This window comes from Marmota flaviventris, chromosome X, assembly GCF_047511675.1.
Source record: "Marmota flaviventris isolate mMarFla1 chromosome X, mMarFla1.hap1, whole genome shotgun sequence".
Classification (NCBI taxonomy): Eukaryota; Metazoa; Chordata; class Mammalia; order Rodentia; family Sciuridae; genus Marmota; species Marmota flaviventris.
The window spans coordinates 128556795-128578234 of NC_092518.1; positions in this window are offsets into that span (position 1 = coordinate 128556795).

Sequence of the window (21440 nt, forward strand, 5' to 3'; positions counted from 1 at the left end):
ATTCTTGCTAACAGAATATCCCCCAAATTCTTCCATGTTTAAGTAACCATAAAATCTCTTTCTCATTAATCAAACTTCAGTGAATGAGTCCATGACAGCAAAGCACAAGATTGCACTCTGATAACCCTAATCTCCGGTAGGAGGAGAGTGAATCACAGTCTTCATTGGGATTTGTTTTCCTTTCCTCATATGCTAGCCTACCCTGAGTGTAGTACCATAGACTATTGCAGGTACTCTAGCAACTCATCACTGCATTTCCCTGGTACTCACTAGTTCATCATGAAATCTGTTTTTTTCTGGTACTGGTGATTGAATCCAATGGTGCTCTACCACTGAGGTATGTCGCTATTTCTCGCCCACTTTTTTTTAATTTTGAGAGAGAATCTTGCTAAGTTTTTGAGTTTGTGATCCACCTGCCTCAGCTTCCCAAGTCTCTGAGATTATAGGCATGTGCACCATTCCAGGATGATCATGAACTTTTTGATAGATTTCTTTGAAAGCAAATCCTAACAGCTTTATTTCCCTCATCCTACCTATTATTGTCTAAATGATTTTAAACTCTTAAAGAGAAAGGCCAAGAACTTTCAATGCAGGCTTCTGTTGCAAATAGTTTTATTGTTTTTTTTTTTAATTAGTAATCCAGATTTTACATGGTATATTAATAATAAACCAGGTTGATGAGTTACCTTATTATCAATCAATGTACTGAGCAATCATCATTATAAACTATTTAATCTGCACCTTGACAACTTATGGTAATGCTGAAAGAACTTCTATAATTATTTACAATTCATTTAAAATCCATATACATCAACTAGTGAATGTAGTAGCATTTCCTACAGTTAAAATAAAAAGAGAAGGCTGCAAAACAACTTCATTATGATGTGGAAATGCATCCTTCTAGGAAGAAATCAGGATTTGAAGTGCAGTTATGTATCTAATATATGTAGTCTTCATAAATCTTTTGAATAGTACATTTCGTTTGGCTTTACATATCATTATCTCATGAATATTTATCATCCTAAAAGCTACTGTTCCATTTTACATGAATAAAAATCAAGGCACAGAAAAAGTCTATCAACATCCTATAAATAAGTAACATACAATTCTACATTTTTCATTCTAAGCTAGCTGCTCATTGGTATTGATGATATCATGGAAATATAAACCAAGAAGACAGTAACACAGGTTTGGAAGAAATCTGGGGCAGTTTATTTTTTTCCTTTATTTGGCAACAGTATATTAAATATAAATATAAATGGTAAATATAAATTTAGTATATGAAATATAGTATAAAGTAGTGCTTAAGAGTATGGATTCTAGCATAACATTGCGTTTGGATTTTGATTCCAGCATTTCTTATTTGTATGATATTTGATAAGTGTTACATAAAATTTTGTAGAAGAGCATGGATTTGCACTGAGCACTTGCACTAGGCCCAAAAGACTAAACTAATATAGAGTTTAATCATACTAATTCACATCTGGCTGGTTGCAGGGCTCAGTATCCATTAGCTGATTAGGCTGTAAAAAATTAACTGGTTAAGCTACAATCAGTTGATTGACTAGTCTGTAGCCAATTAAGTTATTTTCTACATCTCTATTCTGTTTTCCTACTTGCACTGTCAAATCATATCTTTGTTTGGAGTTCTTAGAACCTGCTCTGGTTTGGGGAGCTGTCCAATTTATGAATGGGTTTTGTTTTACTTTGCTCAAATAAACCCTATTCAATTGAATTGGTTTAAGGAATTTTCTTCTTAATGCAAGTAGATTAATTTCTTGATGACTTAGTTTCCTTATCTTTAACAACAGGGATGATGGTGATAAAGACAGCACCTGCATCATTGGATTGCTAACATTAAATGGTCAGTATTGACAGTGCTCTATAGGTATTAGCTTACATATGAAGATTTTGAAGGTCCTCTAACTCATGGGATAAGTGTCAGCTGATTGATTGGAGCATGTCTAAATCTATTGTGTTGGTTTATTTGTCTGGTTCTATTCTGAACAGTTAGGGAGAAGAAGTATTCTCATTACTATGTAATCCCTGTTCGTCTGCTTCTTCAAGATTAAGTTCCCTCCTAGGCTTCTTGCTTCAAGTTAAATAATTACAGATTTTTTCATCTTTCATGATAGCTCATATTTTTATACCTGTAATCACCTTTTCCTGTGCCCCTAACTTATTGTCAGGAATGATTTAGCCCACTGAGTATGACTCTGGATGCCTTTTGTAATGGAATAGTGGAAAGTCTCATAGGGATCCAAAGGACCATGAAAGATTCTCAGGCAGTCCTCTTCAAAATGTCACATACATCAGAGTCATCTGTGGCTCTTGTGACAAAGATGCTTTTACCCCATTTTGAAAATTCCTCAGTGGAGGGGCTGCGGTTGTAGCTGAGTGGTACAGCACTTGCCTAGTATGTGTGGCACTAGGTTGAATCCTCAGCACCACATAAAAATAAATAAAAGGTATTGTGTCCATGTGAAACTAAAAAAATTTAAAAATTCTTCAGTGGAGCTCTTAGAGCTGTATTTTTCAAAACCTTGCAGTTATATTCCATAGTAGAGGGGGTGGAGCACTGCACTAGGGCATATGCTTAACCATAGAATCAGCTAGCTCTGCTGGGTTCAAATTCTCAAGAGACTCCTCCAAGAAAAGCTGGTGCTTAATGAAGTCAGGTTTTACAGTCCCATGATCTCAAGGGGCTCTGTGATTATTATAATTATTAACAGTATTAAAATGGAATAATAAATTATTAACACTTGTTTGGCACTTACTACATTGTCAGGCAATGTTCTAAATTCATTAGATTGACATATACAAATCAAGGAATTTAATTTTCACAACCCTATTAGGTGGGTACAATTTAACTAATCTTATTTTGCAGAATTATCTACCATTTTTGTTTTCAGACCCAGAATCAAAGGCACAGAGAGAATAGTAGCTGATGTTATTGACCCCTTAACCTCTGGCAGGTGCTGGGTGCTGTAAATTCCACAGGAGCATTGAATCCTCACAATCTGTAGTAAGGAGAGGGAGGTGAGTTCTTTTTTAAAGTTCCTCCTGCTGGTGATTGAAAGCACAAGAACAGCAGACAGCTCTTTACTGATCTAAAAGACTGTGGGCTCTGGCTGTCAAGATAGGTGAGCCATTTTTCTTTTAATAATATTATGAGTAGGAATGGGGTGTATGGTTGCTGACTTGTTGATACTTTCATGATGAGTTACAGGAGTTGGAAAAGATATCATTCTTTGAAAAGTTTCTGGAATCCCTGTCTTGATAAAAATTGGAGGAATTTAGCTTAATATATTTTGAGACAGAACCCTCTAAGTGTGAATTCAATAACTTAGGGCAGAAACATTTACCATGCCTCCCTCCATGGAGTTTTTATGGAAATGTTTGTAAGGCTTTAGATTTTTCAGAAAATGAGACAGTAGAGATGGTTAGTTGGAAATGCTCCCTGCCAGATAATTTTCACTTCCACTTAAGTCTAAAAGAATCTAAAACACACCTCAGAACATATGACAAAATTAATTCTGATGTGTCTAGATAAGAGAGGAAGTACTTTTGGGTAAAAAAAAAATGTAGAATTTGAGAGAACACTAAAAAGACAGAAAGCCCTTGAACTTGGAACTGTCCTGAAAAATCTGTTTACTATGCATTAGTTGGGGTGGGGAGGGTTAATCAAGATGAGAAGCATTTTAAGTGTTTCATCAAGGAATTATATATATGGTTCTAGAGACAAGATGGCAAAACTCTTGCTATACTTCCATTGATTGCCTATGTAATGTTGGGCAGAATTTTGGATTGTTCCAGCTGTGCAGGAAGCTGTAGTTTTGGACTAGAAGGTATTCTAGAGATACCAAGGGGAAAAAACAACTAAATAACTTCACTGGAGTCCAGGTGGCTCCTCTCCTCCAATTAACATAATACAAGAAACAACAGGTAACATTAATAAGCAATAATAGACATGGAAAAATACTCAACCTGTCAATGTGTAGCAGAAGAGAAATTGTGTGTATGTGTGTGGGGGGGATAAATAAGGTGACAAATGCCACTATCTTTAGTGACAAAGATGGGCTACTTTGCAGGCAGGAATAGGGTGTTTTGGAGATAGGGCAAACTCCTTGTTTCTCAGTATATGATCTGCAGATCAGCTACACAGGCCTCACCAGGGAGCTTGTTAGAAATGTAGAACCTGCAATTTAACAAGCTCCAGAGATGATTTGTTCTCACATTAAAGTTTGAGAAGTACTGGGTTAGAAGACTGATTTAAAGTCTTCCTTTGCTTACTGCTCCATTTTTGTGTATTCTCTAAGAGGAAATCTTTTTTTTTTCTTTTTGGCGGGAAAAACATCCCTTGACTGGTGAATGTAGACATCAATCTTGGAAAAAGCATGGAAGTTTATTAGTATCACACTTTCTGGTCCTAAAAAGAAAAAGCAAGCAATGTCTAGGTCTTTCTATTTACACTGCTCTATATGTTTTAAATAGGAACACAAGGATCATTATCACCTTATTCTCCATAGAAATCTATGGACAAGGCTTTGTGGATGTGACAGTTACTTGGTTGTGACAGTTTTGTTCAGAGTTGAAAAGTATTGAGAAGCATCCCTAAATTGGCTTCAAACTTGGGTGGTTGAGGATTGGCTGGGGTAGTTAAGTGAAGTTGGTAGAGATTTGTTCTGACAGGATAGGTATTAAGACTAAACACTTGTATAGTGGTGTGGGAGCCTGGAGCACCAGCTGTAATTGCAAGCCTGAATCTCCCTTTTGTAATACAAGTTGACAGTGAAGGCCCCATAGTTGAAAGTATTCTAAAGTTGTTTCAGCATATACAGGGACTTTCTCTCAGTAAATGGCACCAATGTGAAACCATTTTTTGTAGTATACTATTGACAAATGCAATCTTTGTGGGTTCTTTTTCATCATGGAATTGAATAAAAATACCCACGAAGCAGTTTAACTTCTGACTGGTTAAATATACAGTTTAGCAAAAGATGTAGTAGCTGTCAAAAATTCCAAGGTGTAAACGCCCTCTAGAGGTGGCAATTGGAGCTGTACTTCTGAATGTAACACTGTTTTGGAAGGTTTACAGACTAAACATGATTTATGCATACTTGCCCATTGTCATACTGAGATAGTTCCTAAACAGAATCTACAAATTATGCCTGGACCCTGAATCCTGAACAAGATGATCAAGTACATTAACAATCTTAGTAAGTCTGATTTGCAGCTTGTCAGCTGAGGCTGCTGTTCCTTAAGGATATATTGGAGGAGATCAGAATTTTAATACAGATCCAGTGCTGGAGACCCCACAATGTTTTCATCTGAGTGTCATAATCAAACAAGAATGACCTTATTTAGTTATATTGTCTGAGATAAAGGGAAGAATTATGTAGTTTTATCTAAGAAATTCTATCAACCAAACAATGAATCTACTTACCAACCAATCTTAACTTTGGCCAACATGCTAAGGCATATGTATTGGCAACATTTTTCTTCATATTTGGTTTATATTTTATGATTAAATAATGTTTTTCATTAAAATGTATTAATGCATTCGTGTTATGATATGTCATTGTGCTGATTTGCTTGTGATACCTACTCACTTTCCTTTTCTGTTTACCTGTCCCCATCATTCTCCTTTTCCTGAGATGGTACCACATGAATATCTGGAACAAGGAGATATTTTTGGCAAATTTATTGAAATCCCTCGCACATAATTATAGGGTTAATCACTCATTCTATCTATTTACATGTTGAGCCTTGGATAGGCCTCCCTGCTTATAAGACAATCATTATTTTAAACAAAGATTCCCTTATCCAAACTTTAGTCAGGCTCTTTTGAGCCCTTGTCTCAAGTAGGCCTCTACATGGTCTACTGAATTCTGTTTTAGCAAAGAATCTTGCTAAGCCAGTTTATCCAGAATCCTCCTACCCTTGATTTCCAGTCAAGCTCCTATTTCCCCTCTCTTGATGTTCAGTCAAGTTCTTCACCACCAACCCTTGATATGTAAGTTCTGAGCCTACTATTAGCAAAAATTTTTTAAAGCTGGGTTAGCAGTAATCTCCTTACTTGATATCCAGTTAAGATCCTCTTCATAATTTTCTATCCACTGATTCTCTCATTCTGATTATTGGCTGTAAATCTCCAGCTGTCTTTGTTGTATTTGGAGTTGAATTCAGTTTCTCTTCCCTATTATAATACTCCCTAACATATTTAAATAATCTTAAAATCTATCTTACAATTTTAAAAAGTGTCAGAATAATTTAATTGTCTACTTAGGTCTTTCTGAGACAGAGTTATATAAGGTGGCCACCATGACACTGGCCTTGTTACTTCCATAATTATGTTATGTTATATAACAAAAGGAACTTTACAGATGACATTAAGGTTACTAGATCTTTGGCCTTAAGGATATTGTGGGGGCTCACCTAATCTAATCATATGAACCTTTTTAAAAGGGAGTTTTCAACAGCTTGTAAGAGAAGATGAAGTCTGAGGGATTCAATGAATGAAAATAGATTTGATACACTATTATTGATTTTAATATGGGAGGACCCTGTGGAAGGCATCTGAGAATGGCTTCTTGGGGTTAAGAGTGGTCCACAACCAACAGTCAGCAACAAAATGGAGATTTCAGTTTGATAGCTTTCAGGAACTGAATTCTGTCAATAATGTAACTGAACTTAGAGGTCAGTTCTTCCCTAGAGCCTAATGATAAGGGCCCAACTTAGCTTCCTTGGTTTAAAAATTTTTGACACCTTGATTTTTGTTTTTGTGTGACCCTAAGCAGAGAAACTAGATGAGTCTGCCTGGACTTTTTATCTATGGAAGAATGAGCTAAAAAATGGGTACTGTTTTGGGCTGCAGATGTGGCTCAGGGGTAGTGTGTTTGCCTTGCATGCATGAAGCCCTAAGTTTGATATTCATGACCAAAAAAATAAATAAATGAATACAATTTAAAAAAAAACCTTACATATGGCATTTCCCAGAAAAAAAATGGGTATTGTTTTAAGCCTCCAGGTTTGTGGTAAATTGTTGTGCCACAATAGATAAATAATATGTATTGTTCAAGATTATCAGGGAGAGGAATTGAATTCAGTTTAATAATTCAGTTGAATTCAGTTTAATAATTCCCCACTTCCAGTGAATTTTGTAATTCTGTGTGACATAAAACTGTAAGACCAGGTCTTCCTTGAAATCCAATCAATTCACTATTTGTAATATAGGTAATGTTAACTATTATTGTATGCCACATTTATAATACAAATTAATTCACTCAACAAATATTTATTAGATGTCTAAGGGTACAAAATACTCAATGATACATAAAATTATTTAGAACATTTTTGGGGAGTTTTGAAGTCAAATAGTTGCGTATATCTGCTTTCCCCACCCCTAGAATTGGAACTAACCTAAGAAAAATAAACTTTTTGCTAGATTCAAACAACCTTACCTATATTGGAGCCTCCCAGAGAAAGACCAATAAAGTGTGTGTGTGTGTGTGTGTGTGTGTGTAGAGAGAGAGAGAGAGAAAGAGAGGGAGAGACAGGGAGGGAAGAAGGGAGGGGAGAAAGGGAGTCAAAGAAACAGACATTTACTTTAAGTAATTGTCTCATGGGACTGGAAGGTTGGCAAGTCCAAAATGTGTGAGGTATGGAAGCAGGCTAGAGATCCAGGGAAGAGTTAGATGTAGTATGAATCCAAAAGCTCTATTGGCAAAGTTCCCTATTATTTGGAGAAGATTAGTATTTTTCTATTAAGGACTTCAATTTATTGGATGAGATCCACCTACATCATGGAGGAATATCTTTTTCACTTGGTCTACTATTAAAATACCTAATGTTATACAATCAAGAATACAAGCTACAATAAGTGTAGGTGAGGATGTGGGGAAAAGGTTATACTCATACATTGCTGGTGGGACTGCAAATTGATGCAACTAGTTTGAAAAGCAGTAGGGAGATTCCTCAGAAAACCTGGAATAGACCACCATTTGACTTTGTAATATATTACTCCTCAGTATATACCCAAAGGACTTAAAATCAGCATACTATGGTGACACAGCCACATCAATATTTATAGCAGCTCAATTCACAATAACTAAGCTATGAAACCAACAAAGGTGCCCTTCAACAGATGAATGGATAAAGAAATGTGGTATATATACACAATGGAATATTACTCAACCATAAAAAGAATGGCTTTATGACATTTGCCACTAAATGGATGGGTTCAAAGACTATCATGCTATGTGAAATAAGCCAATCCCCCCAAACCAAAGGATAAATGTTCTCTTTGATATGTGGATGCTAACCCACAACAAGGGTGGTGTGAAAGAATACAAGTTCAGTGGATTAGACAAAGGGGAATGAAGGGAAGGGAGGGGAGATAGGAATAGGAAAGACAGTGGAATGAATTGTACATCACTTTCCTATGTTCATATATGAATATACCACAGTGAAAGTCCACATCATGTACAACCACAAGAATGGGATCCTAATTAGAATATGATGTACTCCATGTATGTGTAATATGCCAAATACACTTACTGTCATGTGTATCTACACAGAACAAATAAAAAATAGAAAAAAATCAAAAAAGACCTAATAATAAGGTAAATATTATGAACCAATAATATAAAAATAAAAACAAATAAATAGCTTCCCAGAAACATTGTCACATGAAAATGAAGAACTTTTTTTCAATGTGGTTTCAGAGAGCAAGAAGACAGACATAGTGAGGGAGGGAGGGGGAGAGAGAGAGAGAGAGAGGGATGGTGGGAGGGAGGGGGGAGAGGGGAGAGGAGAGGACAAGAGAGAGAAGGAGAGAGAGAGAAGGAAAGAGAGAAAATATTCTTTGCCCGCCTAGTGACTTCTGCCTCACACCAAGTAACCTGATGCATCATTCTTCTTTCCTTGGGGAGAAGCCAAGAATGGGTCAGAGAAAAGGATAGAAGATTTCTGCTATGCTCCCAATAAAGTGGAAATGTCCTACCTGAGAGAAAAGAAAAATTATTGGATAAAAATTATAAAAACTTGAAGAGAAATTTATTTTTCTTCTTAAGATCCAGTGTTTGTCTTCTAAGAGTTTATAACCTTATTGGAATATTACAGAAAGAACTGTGTGACCTGTCCCCCCATTGTTCTTGGAAGAAGAAATAAAAGATTGGGTATAATAAGCATTATAAGTCATATATAGAGAAATAATTTCAACCATGAGTTATGAACTCTGTGGTTCTAAGCTGTCAGTTGGGACCAAGGGAAAGAACCCACTGCTGCTGTGCTCAAGAAGAACATGATGTTGAGAATAAAACTTTAGGGTAAGGCACACCGGAGTTCAAATTGTATCTAGGGATAACTGTCCTGTATGTGTGTGTGTGTGTGTGTGTGTGTGTGTGTGTGTGTGTGTGTGTATCTGGTTTATAAACCCAGTGAATGAATATCTACATCACAGGCTTTTGTGAAGATAGTTTGAAAACAACATCAAATAGTCCCCATAACAAAGTAGGAGATAGCAAATTTTAAAAAAAAATCAGTTGTAGTACCATCAGGAGAGAGATCAGGAGTGGAAGAGTCTTTAATACTTACCAATGGTACTTGCTTCTGTATAGACAACTGACTTTTGCTAGTGGACATCACATGTGAAGATACTAATCTTTCCTTAATCCTTCTTCTTCTTCTTTTTTTTTTTTTTTGCCCCATAAGTGGCCTTAACAGGAGCTAAGAGATAAGAGAATTAAGTTCAAAAAGTTTTAAACATATAATTTGTTTATTCTGCACATTGCTTTCTGTCCATATTGTGCCATGAATTGGTATCAAGTTCTATGACCCTGAATGGAAACAGCAAGCTACTTTCGATTTAATTATCATAATTTATTGCTTTTTCTGCCTTCAGCTGCTAACTGTAAATTTTCGTACAGAAACAGAAAACCACTTCCTGTTCTTGACACATAAAGGGCTTTTTTCCCCTAGTTATGCTCATAATTTTGGGTTGGGTGACCTTTGCATCTGTGACTTGGTTTCATGATTTAAAAACTGCACTTCAGCTGGCAGACGATTCTGGAAATGATTTTTTCTTCTTTTCCTAATGCAAATTGCCTGAGTCTGAGACATAATGCTAGTTCCTCTCTTTATATTTCCTGTTAGCATTACCAGTGTCATGCTGCCTATAAATCAATTAGTCTGCCTTGGATGAGAAGCCTTTGAAAATTTTGCTTGAGAAAATACTTTTGTCTCTACCAACTCTTATTTCCAACACAGAATTAATGTACAATCACATTAAGGCAGCTGGAAATTGAAAACAATCAATTCGTTTCCTGTTTAGATAAAAAGTCTTGATTCTGATCTATAACAGGGTCAGTGTGAGCAGGGGAGAAGACTTTTTGTACTGATTATTGCTTGGTTGTGCCTGAAGCTTTAGCTTCTTTCTGTTCCCTGTTGTGTGAAGAAAAGTGAATATCATACATAAGGAAGAATGTTAATGCAGCCCCAATTGGCTTCTGATTGTGGAAACACGGGCCAAAGACTGAGCATCTTGTTGACTCAGTTGAACAGATGGAAAGCATGAAGATTCACCCTCATCAGCAGGTTAGAATTTGGTAACTTGAGTTTATGAAATTTAATATACTTATGAATAAATAATAAGGAGCAAAAGTGTACCCAACAAACTGAAATAATCTTTTCTTACACAGAAATGCAATAAAAACAAAATTAAAAGAAATATTTTATTTCCTCATAAGTTCCAATGAACAAGGGAAAAGTGACCCTGAACTTGGAATTGTAGCTTTTAAGTCTCATTTAGGGTCATATCACCTATGACCCTTTAGCAGGCCACTTTCCTTTTTAAATCCATGGGGGACTCACCCACTTCTGGAGGAGATCAGGTCCTAGAGAAACTTCTGCTGATAAATTTATTCACTTCTCTCTCTTCTTTTTCTGGTACCAGGTTACAATGATCAGTTGTTATTTTAGTTAGAACCATTTGAGAGAAAATAGGCTGGCAGATGATAAAGGACCATATCCATAGGTGAAGCGAGGATATCTTGAAGGACTTGTGAAAACAGCATAAACCTATGTACAGATTCATGGGATTTTGCATCTAATGCTTTATATATTATCTACCCACACAGGAACAAATCTGGAAATAAAGGTTTAGAGCAGAATCTAAGGGATGAGAAACATTGTCATAGCAATATCTTGTCAGTTTTCTAGCATCCTCTTATTTTTCAAGATCAGAATGCTCTTGAGGCCAAATAATTGGCATGGCTGCAACTGGAAGTTACCATTGTCTCCCTGTATCAATCTAGTACCCTCGTTGCCCCATGAAATTTCTGAACACAAGTTTGGATTTTGAGGAGAGTATTTTTGAGGTGTGGCTTTTTGAGCATAATTGTAGGTCAAGTGGATGTATGGCTGATAAGTAAAGCAAAATGAAAAGCCTGCAAAGTGCCCACCTTAAATTTGTCAACCAAGATGTGTCAAATCTATTGACAGAAGTTAGACTCTTCTAAACAAGGAAGATCCAAGGACATCAAATGAAATATGTACTTTCTTTCTCCCCAAACTGGCCAAGTGGGTGTGGGTCACCCATTCTTAATAGGGTCATGTAATTATCTACTGATGAAAAGAGAAGGCCCAATTTTAGGGCTCTTAAAGATAAGGAAACAACTACAAAAATGTCAAAGGACTGGTTGAGATAGATTCATTTCCATTCTTATTTCCATCTATCTGTGGAAATAAGAATGGAAATCAAATAAGGACCTGATCTCCTCCAGAAGTGGGTGAGTCCCCCATGGATTTAAAAAGGTGTTTTGAGTGTGATTCATGGAATCAGTTTGGATAGTTGGAATGAAAATGTAAAATGATTTGGGAATCTCCCAAATTACATGTGCATGAACATGTATACATGCACATACATATGATATTTTTGAATGTGTGTTTTTTATGATGTCCTGATGACATCATCTTTTGAAGAGAAATATTATTTGCAGTTATCTATGAGATTTTCAAGGCCAAGTCCAGTCCATTTCTGGGCCTATCCAATCTGAGAAGAGCCAAAAATCGTTGTAGTTGTAGGATTCTGGAATTAACCTAATTGCCATTGACCATGAACATATAGCTCACAGGTGTTTCTTGTTACTCATGTACTCTCCAATTTATAGCCTTCCCCCTTCTACCATATTGGTTCAGTCTTCATGCCTGAGTTCATGTTCTGGTAGATCTTCACTGGAACTAGGTTTGCCCTGACTAGCATGCCCACTTGGCTGCTTCTCATACCTAGATAATGACTCCTTTCTGCACCAAGCTCTACAAGCTCTGAAGTTTCTTTAAACTTAGAGCAGCAGGCTGTACAAAGTCCTAAAAATAAACTGACAGTTGGGTCAGGCCTCTTTTATATTGCTTGATTGCTTGGACCTACTCTAGTCTTATTTACCCTCTTCACTTGAACAGATTGAAGAAATCTCAACATGGTGTTCATCTGAGATTTTCTGTGTGATGATAAACAATACCAAAATGTTCATACTTTGTCAAAAAAGAGGATACTTTTGGTCTAGAATATTTGGAAGTCTTTAAAAAATGAAAGTATTATCTAATAGTCTTAGCTAATAAGACTAATAATATACAACCTAGTCATATATATCTCCACTTTTGAAACAACTAATCATTACTCTAATAAGTACTATTTCTAGTTCTGGTTCTAATTTGGTGACTATCAGACAGTATCAAATTTCTTATATATTTTGTAAACTTTATTGCAGTGTTATTAAGTAATGATTGGCACAAATATGTAAAATGAGGTGTCTATTTTAACTAGATATTTCACATTTATAATAGAATAGGTAGATAATGTATTGATTTTAAGAAATTCAAAATTTCAAATTTAAGTTATTTATAGATTAGTATTCTTTAGTGTTTAGTGTTCTTTAGTGTTTATTTTTAGATTTGTGTTATTATCAGATAATACATTTTCCCATATGTTCTCTATTTTTCTATGTTTTCATGTCTGTATGTAGACCACATATTATTTTATGAGCATGCCTAATTGTAAATAGTACTTCCTAATGCTGCTAAATCAAATAAGTACTTTTCTTTTTTTGGTGCCGGCGGTTGAATCCAGAGGCAATTAACCACTGAGCTATATCCCCAGCCCTTTTCTGCACTTTTTTATTTAGAGACAGGGTCTCACCGAGTTTCTTAGGGTCTCACTAAGTTTCTGAGGCTGTCTTTGAACCCACAATCCTCCTGCCTCAGTCCCTGGAGCGGCTGGCATTACAGGCATGCACCACTGCACCTAGTTTTTTTGCAGACCTTGCAATAAAGTAATACACACATTTTTCTACATGTTGATTAAGAACTGAAATTAAAGTTAAGAAGATTAAAATTTTAAAATGAAACATGTTCTGAAACATAGATTTTACACTTGAAGTCATTACTCCAGCATATGTGTGGTGGGATCAGTAATTAAATTATCAGGTGTTAATCAGGTGTGTCTTCTCTTCCAAGTGCAAAAGACAGTTGAACATTAGGAACAAGAGGAGGTGGCATGATGTTATGGTGATAAAATATCATTTTCCTCTTTAGTGCTGAATTTTAATAAGCAGAAGGGATTTCATCTGACAGTATATGCCTTTCATGTTACTGAGATTATGGTTGGAGTTTTAGCAAAGAATTGAAAACCTCAAGTTGGAATCATTATGAAAAAAAATAGAATTGCCTGCTTTGAAGTTTCCAAAAATTACTTGGTGGATAGGCATTGAGGTATCTCATACATTTAAAAAATGATATTGTCAGAGCAAGATACTTTGGGGAAACGATTTTGCCTAATAGTGAAGATTTAAATTGGTTAACAACCACATTCATTGTTTAACTCCAAATTTAGCACATTCCAGTTATGGATTTCTATCAGGTACTAAATGTTGGTAATTCAAATTCCAAAGCAACATGTCCTCTGTAGAAGCCGATATAACAAAGTGATTAAGAGCATAGACTCTGCTCTGATTAAATTTCTTAATGTCCTTTTGTCTCAGTTTTCTTGTCTGTAAAAAAGAGAAAGAAAGAAAGAAACAAACAAACAAACTTGGTGACTTTCTACAAGAATTAAAGGAGTTAATGGACACAAAAGCCCTTAGAGAAACATCTAGAAGGTATACACAGGGAATATTTATGAGCAATAATTATTATCTCCTTACTGTTCAAGCTTCTGGATCATTTTATTTACAGAATATAGTGAGATTTTGAGAAGATTTAAACAAACCAATATTATTTATAGATAATTATTTATATGAATCATAATTTTGCTGATACTAGGCCAACAATGGATGCCTGGAAATAAATTCAAGATGGAGGCAAATGAGAGTGCAATTGATAATGACCCAATTTTAAAACTTTCATTAACTGACTTGATAAAAATAATAGTTAGACATTTGATCTTTTTGTATTAATCTTTTTTTTTTCAGTTGTAGATGGACACAATGCCTTTTATTTATTTATTTATTTATTTATTTTTATGTGGTGCTGAGGATCGAACCCAGTACCTCACACATGCTAGGCAAGTGCTCTACCACTAAGCCACAACCCCAGCCCACATTTGATCTTAATACAATAAATTTGTGGTAATAAAATATGTTCTATAAATTAATATTCCATGTGAGATTATGTTTTCAAAAGTCCAACTTACTGATAAAAACTAAAAGTTTATTTAATCAATCTAGATATTGTTTTTTTAATGTAATGATAATATAATTTTTATGAAATACTGTCTCACCTATGATCTCATTTGCTACAATGGCCTTGTAAAATAGTGTTAGAATTATTGTTTCTATTTCACTGATGAGAAAATGAAAACTCAAAAATGACTTACTCAGAGTCATAAGGCTATTGTGACCCAAAGTCAGAATTCCAGTCCAACTCTTGATTCCTCATTCAGCATTTTTATTAGACCTTGCAGCCCACCTACCTAAGTGTTCCTGCTCTGGAAATGAGGGTACTCCTGTTGCAGTGATTAATAGAAGAAGTTCAGCATCAAGGCCTCCATTCATGAGGGAGGGTCTTGGGGAACCTTGGCTTCTGATCACCCTGTGTAGTGAATTGGGTGGTGGCACAATGAACTTGATTATTAGTGTGAACCTAGAATGAGAAGTTAATTAGGCCTTTCCCTATCTAATGAAGTTTCACATCATTTATCACCAGTAGAGAGCACTATACGATTAGGATTAATAGCAGGCCTTGCATAAAAAGGATTGTTTGTATCATGAATGTATTACAAAGGCAGAGTTAAAATGATTGATTTTTAGCAAGCATGATCTGCCCTTATACTGGTAGATCATTTCCATCAGTTGAATCTTTAGAGAGCATTCAATCAAAGCTTGCATTTAAATATACTATCAATATTAAAAGAAGTAGGCTTTGCTTGCTCACTGAAGTTTGGTAAGAGGTTCCATCCTGAATCAGAACCCAGGCTTGTCTGTATTCTTGAACACCTTGCCTCCAAATCAATTCAGAGGTGTTTATACCATACAGCTCCTTCTCTCTTCTGGCTCTTGCATTGCATAGAGGTCTCCACACATGCAGAATAGGCTCTAACATAATTTAGTCAAGATTATCGCCAGCCTTCATTCTGATCCCCTTTATTTCTGTTACTCGGGAATTGCAGCTATTGGGTTTTCTTAAAACATTTTTTCCTGGTTGTAAATATAAAATCAGGCTTCATTTCATAAGTAGCCTTTGGTGTATTCAGATAGTTTAGAGACATGCAGTAAATACAAATCAGTGCCCCAGCCGATGGACTGAAATATTGGCATTTAGTTGCAACCCGATTACAGTATTTTACTAGTCTAAACACTCAGATGCATCACACAATGACTTTCATGCTGTGGAAAGCTTTGAAATGGATCTGCCTTAAAGATAGATACATTTACACTTCATATGTTTCCCATCATTTTTCTTACCATTTTGCCAGTTCTCCAAACTAGCTGTATTTAAACAAATTCTTCCCCCACAGCCATTTTGTTCTCTGATTTCACCCTGCCGTGAAGTCTTGATGCAAAATTGGTGATAGCATGATTGATCATTTAGCTGACAGCATAATCATGAGCATAGGGTAGAACCTTCACTTCATAGCCAGTAAGGGGAGAAGCTGGAATGCAGAGATATTAAAATACGAATACCTCAAACGGAAACAGAGGTAACATGAGAGCTTTAATGTTTGAATAAATCTCTCCTCCCCACCTCACTGGCAAATGTATTTCCCTCTTCAATTTTGTTTCACTATTCAAGTTTTTGTATAAATTGTATATTTATTGAAAAAGGCCCTCTCCCTTTGCTTCCTCCTTGATCACTCCAGATAAAGAATGCTCTGCTTTCCATCCTCTTGGAAAAAGAGCTCTTTCCTCTGAGTCCTCATTTCTTGTTTGCCTGAATGCAGAACGGCATGTCTATAGTAATACTTGCATGTTGGATGAGCCCGATTTGGAATACGATCACATCAAGGCTTTTGTTTATACAGGTGCCATTAAGCAGACTTACTGTCACAGTCAGAGGTTAGCTAGCTAACCAGGTGCATTGCACATGGAGGTAAGGATTTTGAATTTTAAAAACTGCAAAGAAGCTCACTGCTGGCATGAGGATCAGTTCTCCCAAACATAGGTGCTATCATTCTAGTTCCCCAGGGGGGCTCTCTCTATATTTGTGTACTGAGTGTCTATGCCCATTGTTGCTATTGAGGATAAAGTCCACTTTATACATCATTAGCAAAGATTTTTATGGTCTTGGACAGGACTTTATTTGGGGGCTATTTTTTTAACTTTGCCTTTTATGTAAACCTTGACATTTTAAGGCTACTGCCAAAATAGATTTATAGACAATGATGGCATCATAAAATACAGAATACATTTACCTAGAGAATATTAGTGTGAACATATGCATATCAGAAGAATATGTGATTAGAAAGTTTTGAATTATTTGTGTTACATATCCAATGAAATAATGGATATAATCACCTTTTCTATACTCAAGTCTCATCATAGTAAGGTAGTGGGTTCTTGTAATAATTTTTGGAATCTTTTATCTGGGGTTAAAAATTGTACATATGCATGAGCATCTCTGAAGGAAAGGGGCATAGCAGAGTATAGCTGATAAGCTAAAGTGACAAATACCAGGCACTGCCACTCAGCCTGTGTGAAAAGAAGGTAAGGAAATCCAGAAAGTAGCTTAAGGCTTCTGCAAATTACAGAGCCCTTGCTATTCCCAGCCTTTGATACTTCCTTTCCTCTTGTTGGCTGATTCAACAATTGCTTATCATTTTTATTTTGTATTTGACTTAGCTTGTTTTCATAGTTAGGCTTATGAATGATAAATAAAAACATGAACAGAGAAACTTAATAGCAACTCCCATCAATAAGCAAAACACTCAGATTTGGGGTGTGGTTCGCTTGTTTGTTTTATGTAATTTTTGCTCTTTTTTCTTAAGAGCCCAGCTTCATTTTTCCAAGAACTTGTGTTTGCTCCAGCTTCATTTTCCCAAGAACTCGTGTTTGCTGGTTTTCGCAGTATTTCCTGATTTCAGGTTCCAGTAATACATGTGTATGGGGCTTTAAAAAATCCTTATGTCGTATCCTCTTAACATACAGCTTAAACTCCTGGGTGTCGGGAGCAGAAGATGGAATTCAAGTCAAAATTTTTTCTTGTTCAAAAGTTCTTTTATTACAAAATAATAGAAAAGTAGATGATTTGGAACCAGAACATGATATATAGGCCTCTAAACATCATGAAATCCTCTCTATATAGTACATAGCATGGAATTTAGCATAAGATCCCCTTGGACCAAGCTCAATCACTGGCAGCGATTGAAATACTTTGGTGAATCATGGACTCAATATTTCCAAGCAATTTCATTGCCCTAGTCCAAAGATGGTGTAATAATGGGACTTCAGTGTAGTATATGGCAAGAAAGCCTGATAGGGAAATAGATACATGTACAAATACATGGAATGATCTTGTCTGTCACCCCCTCTTCCACCCAATGATTAAACACAGTCTTTATTCCTTCACATTTTGCAGACTAGTATTTATGGTTGCCTCCATGACTAAATGAATCTTAATGTTCACTCAAAAACAACTTGAAGAAAAATCCATTATCTCATTCTGCCATCATATGGAGGCCCACATAGTAGGTGCTCAGTATATATTCATTGTAGTAATGAGTGAGTACCTCTGTCAAGATGAAAATAGGGATGTCCAAATTAGGTTTATTATGTTGGTATTTCATGTTCAGTAACTTGAAATTTCTTTTCTTCTCTGAAAATTAAACAGTTTAAAATTTTTATTAGTACATACATAATAGTAGGATTCATTATGCCATATTTATATATGTACATAACATAATCTGACCAATCTCATTCCCCATTACTTTTGCATTTTTTCTGTTTGCTTTTTAAGTCTTCAACTCCTATATTAATAGAGCAAATGTATATAAAGTGCCTAGTACATGATATACAGGCACTGTTAGAATCCAAGTTTGTTGAAAACAAGTAGGTTTGTTTGCATTGATTAAAATAAAAACTGGAAATATTCTAATTATGACATCTGTGAACTGTAATGCAAACAAATGTAATGTAAAAAGAATGTAGGGATGCAGATAAGCCTTATATCATTCAGAAAAAAGGTGAAATGAAGGAAAATTGAGGAAGGAAGAAAAGAAGGAAGAATTGGTTCATCTTCCTATTTATTAAAATTTCATTAAATTTTAGACAAAAATAAATGTTCTTCATAATTTCTGTTATTTGACTTTTTGAAATTGAATATAACATTACCATTTTAATCATTTTAAAGTACATAATTAAGTAGTAGTCAGTGCATTCATAATGTTGTACAACAATTACTGCTTTATGGTTCCAAGAATATTGTAATAACCCCCCCCCCCCAAATAAAACCCAGGATCATTGAGTAGTTACCCTCCATTCCATCCTCACCCAGTCCCTGGAAACCATTAAACTATTTTCTGTTTCTATGGATTTGCCTGTTGTGAATATTTTATATAAATTGGATCTTAAATTATGTGGTCTTCCTGACTGGTTTATTAGCATAATTTTTTCAAGGTTCATCCATGTTGTGGTATATATAAGTACTCAGAACTTCATTCCTTTTAGGGGACTATTGGGGATTGAATCCTGGTGTTCTCTACCATTGAGCCCTTTTTACTTTTTTAGATTTTGAGACAGGGTCTTCTTAACCTTCCAAGGCTGGCCTCAAACTTATGATCCTTCTTCCTCAGCCTCCTGAGTAGCTGGAATTAAAGGCGTGTACAACTGCACCTGGCTCTTCATTTCTTTTAACGGATGAATAATAGTCTATTGTATGGATACACCACATTTTGTTTATCCATTCATTCATTCTTAGACATTTGATTTGTTCCCACCATTTTTTTCTGTTGTGAATGGTGCTGCTGTGAACATCTGTGTACAAATTTTAGTTTGAACACCTGTTTTTGATTCTTTTGGATGTATATACAGGAGTTGAATTTCTGGTTGTGATGAATAATTTTATATGTCTACTTCGATGGGTTATGAGATGCTCAAAAACTCCCCAAATAACACACTGGATCATGAAGTAATTCAAAACTGGCTTACCAAGGGACCACTATGGCCTTTTCCACAGTGGTGTAACAATGGTTTCACCAGCAAGGTAGGTGGGTTCCAACTTTTCCACATCATTACCAATGCTTCTTAATTTCCTTTGTTTTAAAACCATTGTCAACCTAATGGGTGTATTCACTTTTTACTCTAAATGTACTCCCATACCCCTCCATTAGAAGTGTACTGTATTGTACAGTGCACATTTGAAATGTTGTATGCCATCAGTGGTGCCTCTTCCTTCTTTTCATAAGCTTAGTGTCTGCCTTGTTTAAGGTCTGACTTACTTGCTTTAAGAGATGTGTGTAGCAGCTCCTTCCTGATGATATTTTTTTAAATTTATATTTTATTCTAATTTATTATATGTGACAGAAGAATGTATTATAATTCACATTACACATATTGAGCACAATTTTTCACGTCTCTAGTTGTATATAAAGTATATTCACACTACTCGTGTCTTCATACATGTACTTAGGGTAATGATGTTCATTTCATTCCACCATCATTTCTAACCCCATGCCCCCTCCCTTCCTCTCCCACCCCTCTGCCCTATCTAGAGTTCATCTATTCCTCCCATGCTCCCTCTCCCTACTCCAGTATGAATCAGCCTCCTTATATCAGAGAAAACATCTGGCATTTGGTTTTGGGGGATTGGCTAACTTCACTCAGCATTATATTCTCCAACTCCATCCATTTACCTGCAAATGCCATTTTAACAGGTTAACTATGAATATTTCCAACATTATTTGGTAGGTATTATTTAGGAGTTATAGGGGAGACGGTGGACTTGCTGTGAGTGTCTATTACAGACAGTGGTCCTGAGTTCATACTCTGTTGACTCTAAGTGATGTCCCGTGTGTGAGCATTGTCATGCTCACATAAAGCACATGAAAACGAGACTATTGGTCAATTCTCAGGAGAGCAGTTAAGTCATTCATTTAATAAGAATTATTTTGTGCCAGGTGCTTGATGAAACACTGTACATTGAATCTATGCTGAATCTTACCCTCAAGAAGCTTGTGTTAGAGTTGTTGTTACAAGCAGTAGGGCTGATGTTGTGAGAATAAGCATTATCCTCCTATAGTGTTGCCTTGTGACTACTGAATGACATGTGTGAAATGGCTGTCCAGGCATACACATATATTCTGTGCTTCTGAAACAAAAAAGAACAAAATGAGGTTAGAAATACTTGCTGTGTCTCTGTGACTCATACGCCAAGGCTTCCACTCCCCACCCCATTTCTCATACTCTAGACATGTACTGTTCAATACAGTATTCAGATTTGGCCTTTGAGTATGTGAAAATGGTTGTACAATATAGGTACTGAATTCCAAATTAAAATTAATTTTAATTAATTTATAGTTTAAAGCCAATGCCTGATTCATTTATTGAAAAAAGAATTAATGTATATTTGGAACAACTTGGGTATGTGAATCTACTTTGTCAGTTATAAAGGTTATGAGATCTAAATATAGATCAAATATTTCCATTGAGTATTTAGTCTCCAAATTGGGTCAGCTATAGGTGTAAAATATTTACCAGATTTCAGGAATTTGCTATGAAAAAGGAATGTAATTTGTCTCCTTAATAGTTATTATGTAGATTACATGTTGAAATGGTATTTTTGGATTTATTGAGTCAAAATACAAAATTAAAGTTAATTTCCTTATAGTTTTTGATAATATGGCTGGTATGAATTTTACATTAATTCTATGACTTACATTGTGTTTCTAATGGGCAGTACTACTCTAGAATAACATTATTTTCTCTACTGTATTATATGCATCTTTCGTCCCAACT